Source organism: Pteropus medius, unplaced genomic scaffold (assembly GCF_902729225.1).
Source record: "Pteropus medius unplaced genomic scaffold, Ma_sr-lr_union100, whole genome shotgun sequence".
NCBI lineage: Eukaryota > Metazoa > Chordata > Mammalia > Chiroptera > Pteropodidae > Pteropus > Pteropus medius.
This window is the reverse complement of record NW_024345601.1, coordinates 15,182,856-15,193,012: the sequence shown is the minus strand read 5'-3', so window position 1 is coordinate 15,193,012 and position 10,157 is coordinate 15,182,856.

The window sequence follows — 10,157 nt, the reverse complement described above, 5'->3', positions numbered from 1 at the left end:
CCCACCCCATTAGATGCAAAACCCACAAATACAAGGCATTTTGCTATTTCGTTCACTACCAGATCCCAGTGCAGTCCTCAATAGACTCTCAGGATTTGTGGAATAAGTGAATCCTGGACAAAGAAGGAAGATCGTCTTTCTCTGTGCCACAGAAGAACTGGCTCAGCTCTGTCAGTCAGTGTTCCAGCAGGAGACACTTAGAACTTTAAGTTGGGTAATGTGTGGAGAATTTAAATAAAGACACACTGTTTACAAAGGTGTGGGCAGGCCTGAAGGGGATAAACGAGGTATAATGTGGGATGAGCAACAGCTATACTACTTTTACATCTGAAGGGACAAAGGGAGGGACTAAAAGTGAGAACTAGGGGTTCTCTAAGGTGGGCCTCCTGATTCTAGTAGCAGTTGGTCAGGAGAGAGGTAAGTAATCAAAAGTCAGAATGCATAAGCTAGATGGCTGTCTAAAGTCTATGTAAACAGTAAATTTGGGGTGCAGTTTACAGAAACTGAGGGGCAAGTGTAGTGAGAGAGAGACTGAGAACCTGGAAGCCACGAGTAGCACAAGGTTCTCAGAACAAAGGAATCCACTGGCTCCTCTGGCCACCAGCCTGCCCACGAGCAGATGGCTAGGCAGCTTCCATGGCCATTGCACTGCTTTTCCTCAATGCTTCTCCATCCTCAGTCAGCCTGAGGTTTTCTGTCTCGTTGTGGCTGGAGTGTTGAGCTTTGAACACGATGGTGGGGGCTGCCAAATGTATTTCTGACTTAAAATCTGTTAAAAACAAAGGATTTTGTGCAGGGAGGGGGTTTGGGGGTCACATCAAGGGATCCTTGATTGGGATGTGAGTTTGGTCCACTCAGTCCATTGCCTCTAATTTTACAGTACTTAAATCACGTTTTCTCTCTATAACTTTCTCAGATCTGTGCTCATTTCCTCTTCTCAAGGAAGAATTCATTGTCTCTTCATCTTTGATACCTTCACTCTTGCTGTATTAGTGGCTCTTCTACCTCCCCCTACATAGTCACACATGTGCGTGTACACACACACACACACACACACACACACACACTCACTCACACACACCCCTTTCATGAGAGCTTTGTTCATCTCCACATTCCCATACACAGTGCATGGAACATGGTAAAACATCAGTAAATGTTTGTTGCATGAATAAGTGACTGAATGAGACCTGGCCCACCTAGGAATGCTACCCTATCTGTTCACCATGTTTTTTTTCTCACGTATCTCCTTCCTATCATAAAAGTTTACCTGTATGTTTCATTGTTTCTTCAAGGTCTTGCTGGATAACTGGCTCAGTAATTTGATATTCTAAACCATGGCAATACACAGTCTATACAATTGGATTATATGTTTCCCTGCACTAGAAATTTTGCAGACAAAATATCTTCATTTCTTAATCCAAATTTAATTATTTTCCCATGTGCCCTTCTCAGCAATTAGTCTGTTTCTTTCTAAAATGGTATCAGATTTGGTATCCATCTGAATCAGATTTATTTTGCAGATGTTCTTGCTCATCCAAGTCAAGGATGCCCAGCATTCTACCACCTGACAGCTGGTAATTCAGAATTTCCTGATTTGGAGACTGCTTATGGCTATAGGAATTTTAATCTGCTCACATTGAACTACTAGTAGCTCTTTTTCTCATGTACAATTCCTCATAGGAGCTATCGACCCTACACGTGCTATGTTTTTGACAAGCCATTTTACTCACATAGGATTAAATTATTTCACAGGGGAAAGAAAAGAACTATGGATGAGAACATTGAAGGCTCTGGGAAAGGGGAAAACAAGGTCATAGCAGCTGCTTTTTCTTTCTGGAACGCTACAGAAATTCTTCTAAGTTTGCAGTTTAGACAAACAGTTTTGATGTATCACTTCATTTTCCTAAAGTTGCCTGGTTCAAAGACCATGAACCTAAAGAATTGAACCCAAAGAAGAGCCATATAAAGTCAGGCCTCTGGAAAATTTTTTGGTAGTTGAAATCCTGTAGACATGCCTCCTCTGGTTCTCATAGCACTTTATTTACTGAAGCGCCTTGCATAGTTACTGTTTTGGTTGTCAGTAGTGTCCTCAAAACTCTTTTTCCTAATAGTATGGATTAGGCTTCATTTATCCAGTAATTGTGCTTGCTACATAGCAGGCACTCAAAATCCTTAGTTATGAGTGAAATGATGAAATGTGTAGGCTAGAGCATTGACATACTAGCATTTTCAAGATGTTCTTCTAATATAAAGGCAAGAGAAAGGTAAAGGACACGGTGACCATAGAGCAGAGAGAAACACCAGAAGAGAAGAGGAATCTGGCTACCTAAGGGGTTATACAAGTGGGAACCAGTGTGTGGTTCTGGTCAATAGGCCATGCTGGGGTCGTGTCATACCTTAGAAACTTGTTGATTGTGGGAGGATACAGCAAAGCAAACTGTCACCCTAACCTAAGTCAAGGGCATCACTTTGGTGCATAGAACATGGTCTGTGTGTCCAAAAACATCACTTGAAGCAAACCGCCCCCAATCTGTGTGGGACCAGTGTTCACTCTGTGACTATATTTGAGAGGGTGGTGGCACTGGGCAAATCGAACCTTGCAATTCTTTCTCAACTTGGCATTTGAAAGTCACATTGACCCCTGGGCTCCGAAAAAGGCTCCAAGATCTCAAAGAATCATAGTAAATTTTGGTCTAAAGAAAGAGTGTCTGGACTTCCTATTTGTGCTCCAGTGATTCAGTGGAAAAAAAACAAAAAGGAAGCTTTTTTTTTTTTCTTGTAGTTGATGTAGCCAGACATAAAATTTTATATACAAAGTCTGAAGTATCTATGGAATATCAATGTGGGACTTTCAGAAGGCAGATAGAAATATTGGCCTAAAACATAATGAGGGTTTGGGGCTGGAGATACAAGTTTGGAAATCATTAGCATATTGATTAGACCGTCTTATATTTAGCTTAATATTCTACTACCTATACAGTATGGGTGAACATTAGTATTTGTTGATTGAACAAATTGATGAATAAGTGAATGAGTCAAGTTCTAACTAAAAAGTAGTATAATTAATTTTTGAAAGCAGTTATGTTAGGACTTTTATATCCAGATTTTTCTTTACTTCAAAGTAATCACTTTGGATTTATGCTTGCAATATCTTTATTACCCAGGGAAGTTTCAAGATCCTGTAGAATTAACTGCATTCAGAGCACATACTCTTACTTCTCTTCAGAGGTGGCGACGCTTTATGGTGAGTGTGATTTCTAGAAATAACCAAAAGTAATTCTTAGCCACATTTGGTGAATGATTTGGGGAATAGGAGAGAGAATACAATTCTGGTCAGTAACAGTTTTAAATTCAAAAGTAATAGAATTTAATTTCTAGTTTTCAAGTCAGTTTTCAAATAGCAGCATTTAAAACATTTGAGCCACCAACCATAGCCACCCATGGTGATTACTTTGAAATCCAATACTGTATTGATTTTAGTAGAATAACCTAAAACAAAAAACAAAACTGTATATATTATATATTTTCACATAATCATCTCTCTATTTTTTATTTTATATATATAAATATTTATATTTATATATTTTATTATATATTCTATTTTTAAATATAAAGTTTAGGTCTTTAGTGTTGGCTGAAATTATGCTTTCTTAAATTCTTGTTCTTTCTAATTGAGTTCACCTTGTCTCTCTCCCCACCCCGCCAGCACCCCCCCATCCATTTAGCATTTTGTGGGTCATAACAGCTGTGGTGTTTAAAATGCCTTATGAGTAGAGGAAAGTTCTGGTAACAATAGGATACTCTGAGAACCAATAAACGGCAAGAGATGTGGGTGATACCTCGCTATACTTTGATTCTTCTATCTTTTGTTACATTATCTAAGCCCTGACTGGATCTGACTGCGATGTGATCATGTTTTTGTTTGGATGGAGTCTGTGCCATTAAATTTTCATGGAGTTGCTCTGACTCCAATATTGGGAGGACGATAACAAAAGCAAAGCAAAGCAAAGCAAAACAAAACAAAACAGTTGTAGTGATCAATTCAAGAGACTCGGATTCCAGTTCTGCCAATATTAATAATGATATTACTATTACTACTACTATTACCAATGCTGCTGCTGCCATCACTGCTACTTCAGTATTTTAACTTTGCGCAAAAATTTTTATATACTTTGTCTCAATTAATCTTCACAACAGCCCTGTGAAGTAGGAAGACATCCACAGACTCATTTTTTGGTAAGTAAAGGTAGCACAAAGTAAACCTTCAGGTATTCAGTCAAGAATGACACTGGGCGAGTCACTTTAGGTCTTGGGACTAGACTTTCTAAGATCCACATACTTCATAAATTTTATGCTCTAATCTTTTAATAGGGTGTAGTATATCATTATGCATCAGAGTGTAGTTCTGCATCTCATGAGTTCCCCAGAAGCAGAGAATCACGGGGAAACACTTACCCGTGGTAAGAGTTTTAATATGTGCAACAAGCAAGTTGCATAAAATTATATACTTAAGGAAAATATAAAGTCATGCAAGTGTTTATTTTGAGCATATTTTAGTCTTACTACGTTTCCCTCTAGGCTGGGTAGAACCAATACTCTTATCTGAGAAGTTGCTATGGGAACCAATTTGTACTGTTCTCCCTTTTCCATAGTATTTTTCTCAGGCCTGTTCTCTCTCTCAAAGATCTTAACAGCAGTGAAATAGATATCAAACCCCTGAGGATTAACAAATAGGATTTGTATTTCTTCTCTCCACCCCCCATCATCCTCCCTTCAAAGGCATAACTATTGACAAACTAATGGCTTACAAATTCCACCAACAATGGTCTATTTTCCACACAGAAGGATGCTGACAGAGGGGCTGCCATGCTGATGAAGGGAGGGCTGTGACTGCCTTTCGTTGGGTTTCCCACTAACTACAGTTCTACCTGCAGTGGATACAGGTGCTCTGTCCTGGTTTGAAGGATGAGAGCCACTCATCACTCTTGGAGGAACATAAGAAGCACAGAATTATTGTTCATCAATGTCAAAATGATCAAACAAGTGGCAGAAATGGGGATGAGAGGTTTTTTAATTTTATTTTTTTAGGGTTCTGAATTCACTGACCAAATAAACATTTGAGAAACACAGAAAGAATCTGGAAATACTGTGTTCATGAGATTCTTAAACTTGCTGGTCAGTTTTTATGATGGTCTGATGGGAATACTGTCACATCAAGTTTATTCTTCGTTAGAGACTTATGAGGTAGGTGTTCAGCACAAGTATTCCCGTTACTCTTGCTGTCTAAAAATTATCTCAAAACTTAGTGATGTAAATTGGCTACCATTTTATTTTGCTCACCAAATTGTCAGTCAGAAATTCAAGATATTCTTGGCTTAGAAGTTCTCACTTAGGACCTCTCATGTGGTTGTGGTCAGAGGTGGCTGGGGCTGCTGTAATCTGAAGGCTCAGCTGAGCTGGACATCCAAGATGCCTCAACTACATAGTGGAGAAATATTTAATACTGGCTGTGGGCTGGTCAGCCATGTGACTTCTCCAGATGGTGGTTTCAGGACAGTTGGATTTCCTGCATGATGGCTAGCTTCCTCCAGAGCAAGAATCCCAAGAGACGTAGGTGTAGGCTGCATGGCCTTTAGTGCCCAGCTTCAGAAGTTTAAGCACCATTTCTGCCATATTCTATTTGTTGAAGGAGTTATAAACCTGTAAAGACATAGGAGAGAGGATCATAGATCCTAACTCTTGGTAAGACGGCTGTCAAAGAGTTTGGGGTCATTTAAAGAATCTTCTAATAAATAAGTTTTCTGGAAAACTGCTGATGACTTCAAGTGCAAATTTTTTAAGCTTAACTCTTTCTTGATATCCCAGGATCATCATTAAGAGCATTTATAATGCACTCCTTGGAAATAAGTGTTATCGCAGGGCATAGTGAATAGAATAAGAGTTTTTTTTAAAAAACTACCTTTTGCCGACTGCTTACTTTGTTCCAAGGTTTATGTGTTTTATCTCAGTTAATTTCTGTTATAGTCTAATGGTAGGCAGAGTGTTAGCTGCATTGTAAAGGTGAGGAAGCTGAGGCTCAGAGACAAATTGCCGACACATGGCTAATTAACTCTGGAGGTAGGTTACTGACTCCGGATTGCTGGATTACAAACTCAGGATTTTTGTGGGGGAGTGAGGGTGTTCTTTTAAAATTCTTTTTGAAGGAGATGAGGGCCTTCTTTATGCTCTCCTTTTCTGTGTTAAGGATGGTCTCTTCCTTCCCTCTGTGATGACACCACCACTTCCCTTATTCCTAAATATGTGCTTAACTATCGGTTTTGAATGACTCTTCAGAATAATGAACGACTACTTTTTTATAATTTCAAACTTTTCCCATTGATATGTTTTAGGAGATTTTACATATTTTCATACAATCATATCTTTGCGTGTATTGTTGGTTTTTTTTTTTTTTTTTTGGTGCTGTCTCGTACTACCTTCCCATATCCTGCATGCAAAGGATAGCCCTGTGCACCCTGAATCACGAGAACTTCAACCCCTCATGCCCCACCTGATTGCCTCGGTCTCTCTCCTGCTTCTGTTCACATTGCTGTTTCCTCCTCAGGGTTTGTTCTTTCTGGTTCAAACCCCATGTTTTGTCCTTGAGTTCCTGCTTGCTCTTGCTCTTGGTGCATTATGACTAATGTCAGCTTACCCCCTTTGTGACCGTCTACACAGTCCATGGACTTGGTTCCTAGTCATTCTCTGGTTTCCTTGCTCCCTGTCCATTTCATATTTATTTCCTGTGGGCCGGCCAGTCTCTGATCATTGCCCTGCTAGCCAAAATTTTGGCAGAGTCTTCATTCTCTGAATACCCACACTTGCCCTTTTTATTTGGCAGGGTCTATTCTGCCTCTTTCCTAGTAGAAGGCAGACAGGAGGAAAAGAAAGAAAATGGAACATTGCTCACTCGGCCTCTTGGTAAATGATGCCACTGTGATGCTGGGTGTACCAAGACCCTCATGACCCTGGGCTCTCTCAGGGCCCTGTGTACCTGAGCACACAGATACCACTGACATCTTGGATGGACATACAAGTGAGAAAGCTACTCGGCTTCCAAGTCAGAAGTCTGCACATACCTGACATCATTACAAAGTAATTTTCTTTCCACTGGCTGCTCTATTTTTCAAGTAAGAAAAAGTTGTCACCCTAAACGAGTGACATTTGTGACTCTTCTTTTCAGATTGCATACTTAAGAATGCTTCCATTCTAGCTTCATTTGGATCTCAGCAGTATCTTAGAACTAATGGGTCTAACCCTGGAGACTAACAGCATAATTAATGCTGGTCTCTAATCAGTGGCCAGCTTTCCCAGTGGCCCTGTTTCCAAATCTTTCCTTTACACTTGGGAGTCCAGCTCACTTTAGACCCCAGTGACTGCTCACGTTTCTCCTAGCAGCTGCTCAGTGTGTAAATGAGAGCTCTTTTAAGAAAATAGTTCTATGGCTGTTATGGGCATCCACTCTTATCTCAGAGAGGAAATGTATAATTCCGAGTCTTGTATAATTCAAATGAGAGAGCTGCATAATGTGTCTCTCTCCTTTAAATTACAGAGAATCAGTAGTCTGTCCTTCTGAAAGGTCCTGTCTCTGTGCATGAAAAAAAATGATGTCTAATGATGCCTGCGGCTAACAGAACTCTTGGCATTCTTATCAGGCAGGGTGGCCAACAGGAGCCTCAGACATTTCCCATAATTTTGCCCCTTGAGATCTCCTTGAGATAACTACACTAATTAGTCTATTCCTAACATTCGCATGAGATAAATATCAGAGGAAAACTCTTTAGTAAAGGAGGGTTTTGGAATTGTCTCCAATAAATGAGATGATTAAACTGAAAATGCCCGCCTGTTATAATGTGTGGATAAACCGGACTCTTTATGCAAAGAAGATTTATAAGAATGGCTGTTTTCTGCAGAATATTTCTCAGCCCGAAGGCCAGATATCAATTTGCGAGGATTTAAAAAACTTATGATTGTGGCTAGTTTTCTGATTCGTTTTTTTTCTTCTGTGCCTTCCGGAAGGATCATGACTTGACTGTACTTGTAAAGCAGTTAGTTCTCAGGAAATACCAAATTACTCCAATTGTAGGAAGGTTGGTTAAAAAGCTCAGTTACTAGTCATGTTTGGAGGGAACTGAATTTCATCAATTTTCAGGTCACTACTGCGAGCCTTTATATGAAATGTCACTGTAGGTAACTACTCATTTCCAGAAGCTCCATCATACAGAGGGGCTCTGCATGGGTTAAGGACAAAGTCCATGCTCAGAGATGTATATGAGGGCAAGAACTTTTATGAGAAGGTAGAGGAAGAAAGAAAATCTACATGAAACCATGAGGGGCACTTTTTTTGAATTGAGGTTTAATTGACATATAACATTATATTAGTTTCAGGTATACAACATAATGATTTGATATTTGTATATATTGCCAGACAGTCACCACAATTAGTCTAGTTAGCATCCATCATCACACATAATTACGAATTTATTTTTTCTTGTGATGAGAACTTTTGAGATTTACTCTCATCAGCAAATGTTTTCTTGGGTGTATTCTGATGTAGTTAGTAAGATGATCCTACCCTTGGAAAGCAGAAAAAGGACTGGGGTGAGGCCTGGAGTGTACTGCTGAGTCCCGCTTTTGCCTCTGTCTGGGGGAACCTGCCCCTCTTCATGCTTCACGTGTCTAAGCAGCTTATCAGGTAGATCTCTTCCTGAGCTTTGGCCCCACAGCCCTGCTAAGCTTTACAAAGCAGGGATTTGCCTGGGGTGCCTTAAAAATGTCAGGATCCTGGGTCTCAACCAGTGGAGGTTCACTATTTAACACCTCCTAATAAAAGCACCATTTATTTGCCAAGTTATGGGACAAGGTTTTGATACAGGGAGATAAAGTGTGGGTTGCAATTCACAATTGCTGGTTTTCCACTTTACCATGCATCACTCATGCTTGCTCTCCTTCTGAATCTTTGCATAACCTTTTGATACTCAGAGGGGATGGAACTATTTGGTCAAAGCACCTCAACAAGTTGACAGAAACAGTTTTCATATTTAAGATTCACGACAAACTACACATTTTGTCTAAGTGCCATGTTTAGGAGCTCAGTTATTTTGAATGAATGGTATATTTAGTTGCAAGCTGAGACACATAGTCTATCCTGTGGAGTGGCTACAATACCTAATGTTGTATTGGGTTTCACTCGTGTATTAAGAACTTTATACTATTAATTAGCCCAATCCCAAGTTTGATGTGATTAAAAAAGTGAGATAAGGAAACAAATCTGTGGAATTAATTATTTAAAAGGTACACATGCTAAAAATAATTTGCTGAAAAGAGAAAATTTTAAACAAGGTGTGAAGACAGTAAATAGAGATCTTAGATGATTGACTCATGACGTCACAAAGTTGTCTAGGGCATTCAGGAGGAAAAGGTTGTAAATGGGACATCTTCCATGTTTCTTCACTTATTGATTCTTTACTGAGCATGATGAACCATAGGTCTGACAATTTTATTTTGTAATTTGAGTCTTAATGCTGTACCCAGCAAATTAAGATACATTAGTAACTACAAGAATACACATGTAATTTACATTCTCAAGTGCCATTTTCAACAAAAATGTCAGTTTTTTTCCCCATGATTCTCACAAATAACCTAGTGATTGATTTCAGTTTAGTTCTTTTCCTTGCATGTGGGAGAAATATTGGTAACAAGAGTGATTCCCTAGAAAAACTGAAGAAGAGAGGAGGAGGAGAAAGAAATAGATCTTAGATGATCATTTCTGGATCTTTTGAAATACTGACAGTATGTTGCATCCATGTCCTTTTCCAAAATAGAAATGAGCCTGACTTTTAAGGCAAGCCTCAGTAAACCTTCCCCTGACTCACGCAGCCATCCATAAACAGTTGTGCTCCCTATAATTCAAATATAATTCAAGTGAGAGCTTTGAAGATTCCTCCCAGCCAGGGCATGGAGAGACCAGCCCCTTCTCCTCCTCTTAAAATCCATGAATCCTTTGATTTCATTTTTTCCTGTTGCTTTCTGAACTAACACTTTTACAGAACACTTGCTAACCAGCTCTCTGCCATGACTATTCTCGTTACTTATCCTAACATCTGCAATGATGGAATTCA